This window comes from Taudactylus pleione, unplaced genomic scaffold (genome assembly GCF_031769625.1).
Source record: "Taudactylus pleione unplaced genomic scaffold, aTauple2 ptg000201l, whole genome shotgun sequence".
NCBI classification, from domain to species: Eukaryota; Metazoa; Chordata; class Amphibia; order Anura; family Myobatrachidae; genus Taudactylus; species Taudactylus pleione.
Genome location: NW_028284603.1, coordinates 18,567,865 through 18,581,232, shown reverse-complemented (window position 1 = coordinate 18,581,232; position 13,368 = coordinate 18,567,865).

The window sequence follows — 13,368 nt, the reverse complement described above, 5'->3', positions numbered from 1 at the left end:
AGGGGGCTTCAAGATTTGGGCCTGTCTAAGCAAAGTCCCACTGATATTTCCATATCCCCACTTCAAAATTTCCACTTCGACCACTGTATATATATATATATATATATATATTCAACAGAAGGGGTACAAATCCTAAGATCTAAGCATAGCTCAGTACCATACAATCAGATACAGGCAGCACTCCTCGGTTACTCAATAATCCAAGCTTATTAATCAATTTCTGTGCCATGTTTCAGATGCATTTATTACATCTTTTGTCAAAGCATCTGAAAGGTTGCACAGTAATGGATTAACAAGCTTGAATTATTGAGGAGGAGGAGGAGGAGGAGGAGGAGGAGGAGGAGTGCTGCCTGTATGTGTTTAGATTTTTTGCCATTGGTTTTGTAACCAAGTATTGGAAACCCCCTTTTCAAAATCCTATGTTTGCCACTGTGGGTAACCTATAACATATCTCTGATAAGGATACAGTTGTTGAGACCAATGCATCCATACAATTAAACGGCACATAAAAAAAACAACAGAACAATGACAGTGCATAATCAGCTTGAAAAACAAATAATGTGATGTGATGACAATCAGGCCTAGTTATCACATGCCACATTATTAATGCGGTGGGGATATGATATGAACTAAATTCGCAAAGTGAAATTGATGGCTTTTGTTATCTAAATTGTACTAGAAAAAAGTAAATTGTGACTGACTGCTGTCAGTTACAAGATTGTGGGGTCTATTCATGATGTTAATTATCAGGGTTCGTTCGGACCCCGATAATTCACATTCTAACTTGCCGTGGACACCAGAGCAATTCATTATTGCTCCGGCATGGAGACAGCTGATCCGAAAATCAGCTGTCCCCGCGAGTGGCTTCGCTGCTCCTTTCAGAGCAGTATATCTTTTCACTGCTCCCATTGTAGCAGTGATGCTAGTGTGTATGCATGACCTACAGGTCGCGCATGTGCACAAGAGCCTCGACGTCCGGCGGAAGGAGCTGGACAGGGGTGGAAGGATCCAAAAGGATCCCTCTTCGCAACCCAGGACTCCTTTCCATAGGGAAGAAGCGGGTTGCGAGCCCCGGCCCGGGAGTACTCGTCATCTGAAGATGGTGATTGCTCCCACACTCAGGCTCTGAAAATAATCTATTTTCGGAGCTTGATGAATACTGTCCCCATATTAGTGTATGGGGACAGCGGGCCATTCCAGGAGCGATATCTCCTGCTTTACCTTCTTGATGAATGGCCCGAATAATTAATTTCTACAATTGCAGGTGAAAATGTGTATTTTCACCTGCTTTTGTAGAAATTAAGTGATGATGAATAGACCCCTTTATATTTTACAAATGCTTTTTAACCTCATCCCTGCTAAAGGTGACAAAGACTTTCCCCTTCACAAGAAGCTCAAAACTAGAAAGAGCGAATCCCACTCATCCTGCGTTTACAAGGTTACAAGAAAATACACAGATCGCTGCCCACTCTTATCTTGTAGTGCTGCAGCATTACAGGGTGACGTGGGCATACAGTACATGCTGTGATACCAAAAACAGAAAAGAATATTTCTGCACTAGATTCTTTAAATATATACCTATGTATTGCATGGTTGATTTACCTCCAAAGTTCCTAAAGGTGGCGCTACTCCCAAACTCTTATAAAGTCACATCAAATACAAGAGAGCAGGTGGGCCCCTCATATATAGTGCACTGGAGAGCACTATATTTATTCTAATTGAAACTTAAAATTGAATTAACATATTATTAAAACATTTCAACTACATTGGGATCCTCACCACTATGCAAAATATTAAAAACAGTATTAAATAGATGAAAGCACAAGAAAAATACGTTTGTGAATATAAAATATCCACCGCCACTGGTTCTCTATATTCTCCTTGCTCTTATATATAGACTTTATATGTTGCCACTATTTAATATCATAATATATTAACACTTATAATGCTACTTATATGGGACATAATACAACACTCTGGATATCTTAAGATCTAGCTATATATATATATATAAAAAAAAAGTCGTTTGACTGAAACGTTGAACTTGACCTTGGGAGTCTGGAGTCTTCTTTGCAAGTCCTGTGAGTGCCGCTGTATATTGCATGTATACATTTTGGCCTGTTTAGACCATCAGATGACACCCAGGCACCAGTATTTCATTTAACCTGTGGAGTGCCGGCTTTATTTCAATATATATATATATATATATATATATATATATATAAAGTTTCGTGGGGGACCGGCACTCTCTCTGCAGTCTGAATGCTCTGGTGCCTTTCCCCAGATGGCTATGTCCAAAACAACGAGAAATGGGATGGCACTCAATGAGACTCCAATAACCAGACAGAAAAATAGCAATACTTTGCTTTAAACTTGTCCATGTTTCAGTGTTGGCACACTGCCAACACTGCCAACACTGAAACGTGGACAAGTTTAAAGCAAAGTATTGCTATTTTTCTGTCTGGTTATTGGAGTCTCATTGAGTGCCATCCCATTTCTCGTTGTTTTATATATATATATATATATATATATATATAATTTATATACTGTATATAGGGCCCCATTTACAAACATAACTCATTTAAGCACTTGCTAGAGGGGTTATGTCATCCTTTCTGTATTTAACGTAATCTAAAATTACCAGTGTTTGTCACTGCACTGCTCTCACCTTTGCGGCTTCAGCGAATCCCTCCAGGTATTGCCAAGTCCCCGCTGGTTAATCAGTCATGCACTTATACAGACTAACCATCGCGCATACGCATGACAGAGTAGCCCATCGCTGGTAGCGATAGGCTGCCAGCCACAGAGCTTAGGACCCCACCGTCAAGGAGGACGTCGTTGAACCTCGTCAGAGGTGTAAGTAATGTGCAATACCAGTGGCATATTAATTTGTATCACTACGATACTAAACTAAATATGCCACTGTTGTTTAGGATCATTGTTAAATGTGGCCCATAATACGGTGTGTAAGGCTCATACCCATAGTGAACCCCCATGTCATATCATCTTTAGGGGGGTGTCAGCCTGATTACCCCAAAACTGACAGAACTTTTCGCCGATTTCAGTTTCGCCGGGTCCCGTTTTTTGCACATTTGCAATTGAATATGGGGATAAGCGGGGACGAGCGCGATACTTTTTCATCCCTGAAACCAACAATGTCGGCAAAAAGTCCGGCAACTGACTTTTCGCTTCTAATTGAATACGGGCCTCAGGGGGAGATGTACTAAGCTCTGGGAAGTGATGAATTAGAAAGTGATGAACGACTAGCCACTCAACCCGTCATCTTACAGGCTGTGTTTGAAAAACGACAGTTAGGAGCTGATTGGTTGACCGTTGATCACTTTCCAATTTATCACTTTCCAGAGCTTAGTACATCTGCCCATTAGTTTAGTGTTTGTAAAAAAAATACGTATTATTTAGTTAAAAAAGAAATGAGATTAGATAGTGCATTGTGATTATAAAGTATGTTGTTTGCTAATTCTCGGGAAAGCAGCAGTTCCTTTCCCTGCCATTCATCTGCCTGTCGAGCTGGATCTCCACATTGGAACATATTTTCTTATGCGCTCAGCAGGATATTTTCAACTTGCATGTTTAGATTACGGCTCGTTTGTCACTTTCCTGTGCTCTTTACAGCAAGAAAGGGATTTCCAGCTGGGTTAAAAACGGGTTTATATGCATATAAATGTCATTTTACTTACCCATTGTCATTAATGGAATAGCTCTTTACAACCAATTGTATTGTTCAAGAATGATACTCAGAACAAGGCTCTCCGGAAAGACCAAGGCTATTTTGTCTGTGTCAACTGGTGTGACAGGTCTGGACATCTAAATAATAATTTTAGGTAATCGATTGTGTGATTAAAAGCCAAATGGTAATTCCTGTAATTAAATTTTTTCGCATTTCTCCAGCCACTGTTAGAAATAAGCTGCAGGAACAGAATTCCCTTGACTGCAGATGTTCAAAAATTAACAGGTCATCATGAATCCATATTGGAGATTATTCTTGATTTCTGCATATGTGATATAATGTAACCATATATAGCTATCAAGAAGGTAACCAGTAGAATGTAACGTACAGACAGAAACAACGCTACAATTAGGTGACCCTAGGAGGCCAAAGATTAGAGGGCGCCTAAATCTCTGAATTGACATAATGTCATATAATGTTTTTAATTGCCCACAGTGCATAAACCACATTGAGCACCACCCACTGAAATGCAGTAGTCACCAGCTTCTTATCACCGAAGCTGTCCTCAATATCAGTGATGCACAGGGAGTGTCTACATGGAGACATGATGTCACATATGATGTCACAGCCAATCACCACTCTGCAGCCTGCGACCAGTTACAGAGGGTGGGGACACAGAGGGTACTTCTGTCTCACCTGTCTACAAATAGCGTAAGATGTAGATTAATGTTGCCCATACGCATAGTGATATTGGCAAATTAGCCCAATTTTTCCATGTATGGCCCCGAAATCAAGCACAGTATTGGTAAAGAATACCAGAAGGCTGAATAAGCCTGAAGGAAATTAAATTATAAACTGAGGTCTGAGGGTGTTAACATGGAAATAGCTTGGTTGTGAGTTAGCTGAGTCGGGTGATGGTTATGCTGTGTGAAACCAATGGGCTTTTGGGGGCGTGATTTTGGAAATATTTATGTAAGGGGGTGTTTTCTGGCTTCACCTCTCTTTGTCCTTTTGATTTCCAACCCACCCACTTTTGTTATGTTAGTGGGCGCTGGGTGGTAAAGCACAGCAATCAGCGGATACATGGCGCCAGTTTTTTATCTTTAAATAAAATTCAACACCTTCTTTTGCCATAATCATGTCTCTGTGTCTTTATTTCAGTTAGTTGACTGTTGCTATGTTGTTTTTTTTCCATCCACTGTTAGGTGTTTATAGCTAAAATATCAGGGCTACACATCTATTATACTTTAGACTAAAAGGGTTAGTTAAAATTATACTGAGTAACTGGTGCAGATTGTCACAAGCTGCCACAACGAGATTGAGATGGATTTGAGTCGATTGCTGGAAGAGAATATGCTACAGTAACAGGAGGACCCCGCATTGAATTTTGGTAAGAAATCAAGATATCCATTAAATCAGAATGGAAAAAAATCTGTTGCTGAGCAGCAAACAAGCCTGACAGAATTAGGAGACAGGACAGACAAGCTGGAGGTTAAGGTATCTGTAGTACAGATTCAGAAGACCTCCTGGTATTAAGAGATCCCTACATGGACTTGGAAAGTAGACACAGGCCCGTATTCAATTTGAAGGGTTAAGTCCGGATCCGCGTTAAGTTACCGCCGATGACGTCATTATCGCCTGTTTTGGTTTTACCCCGTATTCAATTTGAAAGACTTTCCGCCTAGGCGGAAAGTCAATGCAATGTAATAGGCGTTAAAGTATCGCCCATGAATGGCAGGCGGAAAAAAGTGCAGAATTGAGGTTTTGGGGTGCAACATTTCAGGAACCCCCTGCAGCCTTCAGACAGTCCCCCAAAGGTAATCTGTGTAAAAAAATAAAAAAAAATAAAAACTTAAGGACACCCCAAAAATTGACTTTGAAAAAGGGGGCGAAAAAAAAAATGTTGGGGTACAAAGTTAAAAACTAGCGAACTTGACTCTGGGGGGTCCCAAAGTATGATTTCCCCAAAAATGACAGCACTTTCCGCTTGTTACAGTATCGCCGGGTGCCGTTTACGCATACTTTCAATTTGAATACGGGGTAAAGCGTGCACGCGTGCGATACTTTAACGCCTACAAAACAGGCAAAGTCGGTGTTAAGTCCGGGCCGCGTTAAGTTAACGCGGCTCAGCTCAAATTGAATACGGGCCATAGTTGGAATAAAATGTGTATCTATGGTATTCTGAATACAGACCCCTTGGATAAACTTAGCAACTATGTTTCTGTCTATTTCAGCTATATTCAGTTATCAGCAGATACAGTTGATAACCGACAGTTCTCTACAAAATGGTGACCGTTCTACCAAAGCTGAGTGACATCACAAAGGCGGTTTATGATGTAAGCAAGTCACATGGTCAGTATACTGAGGAGAGAAATCACATTCTCCATGCATTTAGCCATTGCTACTGTACATATTTAGAATCTATCTATCTATCTATCTATCTATCTATCTATCTATCTATCTATCTATCTATCTATCTATCTATCTATCTATCATTTAGGATGAAACAAGTACATGGTCAGTAGACTTTAACAGATACAGTTAATAACTATCAGTTCTATAGCAAGTCACATAATCAGCCTATTGAGGTTATAAATCATATCCTACCTACGCTTCAGCAGTGCTGTCTGTCTACCTATCATTATTTTTATACAGTATATAACATTTAGGTTACAGTAAGCATACCTTACATACATTGTGACATTTTATATCACCAGATACAGTTGATAAATAACAGTTCTCTACAAAATGGTCAGGGCCAGATTAACAATGGGGCTACTGACCGAAATATTCTGAAAACCACTATGGCGCATGCGTTACCCTGAGTGTGCGCACAAATGCTCTACTGCATACAGGACCTCTGCTATCAGAACAGTGGAGGGAAAATCATGGGCATTCCTTGGTGGTGACTGGGAGGTGGTCTGAGGAGAACTGGCGTAAGCGTGTTATGGGAGTGTCACTGGCGTGTTATGGGAGTGTTACTGGCATGTTATGGGAGTGTTACTGGCATGTTATGGGAGTGTCACTTGTGTTATGGGAGTGTCACTGGCATGTTATGGGAGTATCACTGGCGTGTTATGGGAGTATCACTGGAGTGTTACGGGAGTCACTGGTGTGTTACAGTAGTGTCACTGGCATGTTATGGGAGTGTCACTGGCATGTTTTGGGAGTGTCACTGGCATGTTATGGGAGTGTCACTGGCATGTTATGGGAGTGTCACTGGCGTGTTATGGGAGTATCACTGGAGTGTTACGGGAGTCACTGGTGTGTTACAGTAGTGTCACTGGCATGTTATGGGAGTGTCACTGGCATGTTATGGGAGTGTCACTGGCATGTTATGGGAGTGTCACTGGCGTGTTATGGGAGTATCACTGGAGTGTTACGGGAGTCACTGGTGTGTTACAGTAGTGTCACTGGCATGTTATGGGAGTGTCACTGGCATGTTTTGGGAGTGTCACTGGCATGTTATGGGAGTGTCACTGGCATGTCACGGGAGTGTCACTGGCATGTTATGGGAGTGTCACTGGCATGTTTTGGGAGTGTCACTGGCGTGTTATGGGAGTGTCACTGGCGTGTTATGGGAGTGTCACTGGTGTGTTATGGGACTGTCACTGGCATGTTATGGCAGTGTCACCTGCATGTCAGTGATAGCTGCTGTGTTCTCATATGCAATGCCACAGCGGCCATGTTCAGATGGACATACTGCACCTGTCATAGGGCTAGTGCCAGTGGCGTAAGTTCATCCTAGACGCTCGGAGACAAGTTATAATTTGGTAACCCCCCCACCCCAGCATCACAGCCGCTGACACTGTAATGTAGCATTTCGCAAGCAGATACACCCACAGTTGCACACAGAATATAGGCATGCCATGGAGGAGTGGGACAGAGAGTTGTGGGTGAGGCGGGCACCGGATGTGTCACAATGACACAAAAGAAGCTGCTGTGGAGCAGCAACACCAATGAGTAGGGTCAGGCTATATACGGAGGCAGCAGCTGATGGTCTGGCACAGAGCTCTCCACTAGTGTATGGTGGCTTCTCAGGTGCTTGGAAGAGGTGCCATGTATTGGGCAACTGTGACGGTACACTCTGGGTACATATTTACAGCCCTAAGTGGGGTGAATATATAGTGGGCAATGGAGGTGGCGCCCCTTCAGTGCTGGAGCCCGGCGGCAGGCGCCTCCTTTGTCTCCCATAGTTCTGCCTCTGGCTAGTGCGTGTTGATGATACACAGGATGGTGCGCTGATGGTGGATTGTCCAGAACCCCCGGCAGTGTTGCAGAGAGCACGGGCACTGAAAGAGGATGTCTCAGGGCTTGTACATTCCGGCACAAGAACATACACAAGGGGAAGGCTGAAACTAGCATTTCTATATTATTTCCTCCATGGCTCTGCAAAAAAGGCAGCCACAGCGGTGACTGCCTGCACCTCTAATCAGGCCCTAAATCTACATTCTCATTATATGCTGCAGCCCTTTCAGCATTATCTAACCCTCTAATCTCTCTACTAAATCTATCTGCTGGATTTCAAATGTTTGGCAAACTACTGTATACTGTATACAGAATGAGATATGCCCAATCTCAGGCCATGAGTATTGGAGTTTCCCCATCAACTTTAAGGGATTGATTCAAATTTGTCGCTATGTGGAACTTTTCACTGACATCAATATAGTGCTAACTTTTTGTTCTATAGGTTCCACTTATTGGGCCCAAATTATTCTCCAAATCAATGGGAGTGTTCCCTTGCCAAATCTTGTACAAAAAGTATGGTAGAAAATTTGGAAACGGATAACGCACTCACCAAAACCCCTACTTCACCAAATAAAATTGAAACTCCTCTTGTTCTTCACTGTAATCCAATTGGAAATACTTCTGTAATTTAATGGAAGACTGCTTGCTATAAAGGCTTCGCTATATATTATTTCCATATTCAACACGTTGGCATTCAGCATGTTGACACTTAAAGACAGTGAATCTTATCTTCAGGAAAATCCGCCACCCCAGTAAGCCAGCTAGAGTCCATGCACTGACCCATTGGAAGCACTATCTGCTAATCACACACAGGACAGGCAATCCCTGGGGAAGGTGTTTTTTCCCCTGGGACTGCCAGCCCAGATTGTGATTCCAGTGGGAAGCCACTCCCCTGCTTTGCGATCAGCCTACCCGCATACTTCCCAACTGTCCTGCTGTCGGCGGGATAGTCACTACTTTCATGGACTGTCCAGCTGTCCCACCCAGGGGTCGCAGTATCCAACGGTGGGATGCAGTTGGGGGGAGCACTGTCACCGCTGCTCTGCATAGCAGAGTAACGGAAGAATAGATGTGGATGCTAATGTACGTTACTGGGCACGCCCCGAGAGTAATGAAAACGGGGCATGCCACAAGGCCACATCCCCTTACTGTGAGGCCATGCCCCCTTCTCAGGCATGTGCAGTATCTCTATTTAAAAATTGAACACGTTGGGCGTTATGCCTACCCAGCATCTAGGGACTGCAGGCAATGCAGCCGTTGTTTGTGCACCATTGCATTGGGACAGGCGGAACACCAATCCATTGGACTTCAGTACCGGCAGCTGCCCTCACCGGATAGGGTAGGATCCGCCACAATTTAGCTTAAAAGCTTCCTCAACTATTAGGACACCAATTCTCATAAATCCCAAATTCCTTCCTGCCTACATGTCCGGGTTCCTTATTATTTTGGGCTATAAATAATTTAACCTATACACTTTCTTAAATGGGATAGGGTGATATTTATTAACAGTTATTAAAATAGCTCATATATATTCCGTAGAGACTATTTGGACATTCACATCAGTCCCTGCCCCAGTGGAGCTTCAATCCATGGGCCCGATTCAGCAGCGGACGCAATGTCCATGTTTACGCAGTTTGAGCAATTATTTACTATTGCGCATTCGTGTAAGTCACACTGCATTCGTCGCGATTGCATTGCAATTACGTATGCACAGAGGATCAATTCGCAAAGTGACTGTCATAGGGTCAGCAATTGGGGCTAAGCAAACATAGACGTTTCATGGGCGTACATAAATTAGCTTTAGCGATTGCATTCGCAGCATGCGACCTCACTGTGGGTGGAATGCATGACGCATCTCACTTGCGATGCGATGCATTACGCTGGTCATCGCATGCATGTCGGCATTGGCAATGCCGGTATGCATGACGATCCCTGCAAAGGACTGTTCGGTTGGTAAGAGCGGCCCTTTGCGGTGGAGGGACTTCCTGGTCTATGACCCAGAAGCCCCTTCGGCGTCCTTCTGCGCATGTGATTGGATCCCTCTATCAGAACTCAGTTGAGAAAAGCCCATAGGCTTCTATGGGTAATGCCATCAGGAAGATGATGTTACCCACCGCATCCAAGTCCCAGGGGCTTGGTGCATATGAAAAATGCAGTTAAACCTGTATTTTCGGTGTTTGACCACATTTTTACCCTTGATGCATCTCGCCCTGCGTGTGAGGAAAGTTGCAGTGTTTGCGGCTGGCGTCGATGGTACCGATGTTTACGCAGGAGTGCAACATTGGGCGGATATGAGAAGGCACTAGTGGGCGTCTTTGGCAAATATTAGCATGCTTTAGCAACTGCGATCCATAAGCGATTGCAGATACAATTGCATTTGCAGTCGCTGCTGAATCAGGCCACACACATACAGTATATACACTTGAGTTATTTTTTTTTGCAAGAATCCAATTAACCTTCCAGTATGTTTCTTAGATTGTGGGAGGAAACCCACGCAAACATGGGGAGAACATACAAACACCACACTGTTAGACCTTCGTGGGAATTGAGCCCAATATCTCAATGAAATTAGGCAATAATGCTAACCACTATGCCAATTAAGCATTTTAGGGGCTGTAGGGTTTGTTGAGAGCTGTGATCGATGACACATAAGTAGCATGTGGAAGAGTTTCATGATACATAAAAGCAATGTGGAGGGGGGAGTGATGACACATATGGGGCATGTGGAGGGGAGTGATAACACATAAGGGGCATGTGGATGGGTGTGATGACACATAAGGGGCATGTGGAGGGATGTGATGACACATAAGGGGCATGTAAAGGGGTGTGATGACACATAAGGGCATGTGAAGGGGTGGGATGACACATAAGGGGCATGTGGAGGGGTGTGATGACACATAAGGGACATGTGGAGGGGTGTGATGACACATAAGGGGCATGTGGAGGGGTGTGATGACACATAAGGTGCATCTAGAGGGGTGTGATGACACAAGTGGCAAGTGGAGGGGTGTGATGACACATAAGGGGCATGTGGAGGGGTGTGATGACACATAAGGGGCATGATGACACATAAGGGGCATATGGAGGGATGTGATGACACATAAGGGACATGTGGGGGGTGTGATGACACATAAGGGACATGTGGAGGGGTGTGATGACACATAAGGGACATGTGGAGGGGTGTGATGACACATAAGGGGCATATGCAGGGGTGTGATGACACATAAGGGGCATGTGGAGGGGTGTGATGACACGTGGGAATTGAGCCCAATATCTCAATGAAATTAGGCAATAATGCTAACCACTATGCCAATTAAGCATTTTAGGGGCTGTAGGGTTGTGGAGAGCTGTGATCGATGACACATAAGTAGCATGTGGAAGAGTTTGATGATACATAAAAGCAATGTGGAGGGGAGTGATGACATATGGGGCATGTGGAGGGGTGTGATGACATAAAAGGGGCATGTGGAGGGGTGTGATGACACATAAGGGACATATGGAAGGGTGTGATGACACATAAGGGGCATGTAAAGGGGTGTGATGACACATAAGGGGCATCTGGAGGGGTGTGATGACACAAGTGGCAAGTGGAGGGGTGTGATGACACATAAGGGGCATGTGGAGGGGTGTGATGACACATAAGGGGCATGATGACACATAAGGGGCATATGGAGGGATGTGATGACACATAAGGGACATGTGGGGGGTGTGATGACACATAATGGGCATGATGACACATAAGGGGCATATGGAGGGGTGTGATGACACATAAGGGGCATGTGGAGGGGTGTGATGACACATAAGGGGCATGTGGAGCGGTGTGATGACACATAAGAGGCATGTGGAGGGGTGTGATGACACATAAGGGGCATCTGGAGGGGTGTGATGACACATAAGGGACATGTGGATGGGTGTGATGACACATAAGGGGCATGTGGAGGGGTGTGATGACACATACGGTGCATGTGAAGGGGTGTGACGACATAAGGGACATGTGGAGGGGTGTGATGATACATAAAAGCAATGTGGAGGGGAGTGATGACACATATGGGGCATGTGGAGGGGTGTGATGATACATAAAAGCAATGTGGAGGGGAGTGATGACACTTATGGGGCATGTGGAGGGGTGTGATGACACATAAGGGGCATGTGGAGGGGTGTGATGACACATAAGGGGCATGTGGAGGGGTGTGATGACACATAAGGGACATGTGGAGGGGTGTGATGACACATAAGGGGCATGTAAAGGGGTGTGATGACACATAAGGGGCATCTGGAGGGGTGTGATGACACAAGTGGCAAGTGGAGGGGTGTGATGACACATAAGGGGCATGTGGAGGGGTGTGATGACACATAAGGGGCATGATGACACATAAGGGGCATATGGAGGGATGTGATGACACATAAGGGACATGTGGGGGGTGTGATGACACATAATGGGCATGATGACACATAAGGGGCATATGGAGGGGTGTGATGACACATAAGGGGCATGTGGAGGGGTGTGATGACACATAAGGGGCATGTGGAGGGGTGTGATGACACATAAGGGGCTTGTGGAGCGGTGTGATGACACATAAGAGGCATGTGGAGTGGTGTGATGACACATAAGGGGCATGTGGAGGGGTGTGATGACACATAAGGGGCATGTGAAGGGGTGTGACGACATAAGGGACATGTGGAGGGGTGTGATGATACATAAAAGCAATGTGGAGGGGAGTGATGACACATAAGGGGCATGTGGAGCGGTGTGATGACACATAAGAGGCATGTGGAGGGGTGTGATGACACATAAGGGGCATCTGGAGGGGTGTGATGACACATAAGGGACATGTGGATGGGTGTGATGACACATAAGGGGCATGTGGAGGGGTGTGATGACACATAAGGGGCATGTGAAGGGGTGTGACGACATAAGGGACATGTGGAGGGGTGTGATGATACATAAAAACAATGTGGAGGGGAGTGATGACACATATGGGGCATGTGGAGGGGTGTGATGATACATAAAAGCAATGTGGAGGGGAGTGATGACACTTATGGGGCATGTGGAGGGGTGTGATGACACATAAGGGGCATGTGGAGGGGTGTGATGACACATAAGGGGCATGTGGAGGGGTGTGATGACACATAAGGGACATGTGGAGGGGTGTGATGACACATAAGGGGCATGTAAAGGGGTGTGATGACACATAAGGGGCATCTGGAGGGGTGTGATGACACAAGTGGCAAGTGGAGGGGTGTGATGACACATAAGGGGCATGTGGAGGGGTGTGATGACACATAAGGGGCATGATGACACATAAGGGGCATATGGAGGGATGTGATGACACATAAGGGACATGTGGGGGGTGTGATGACACATAATGGGCATGATGACACATCAGGGGCATATGGAGGGGTGTGATGACACATAAGGGGCATGTGGAGGG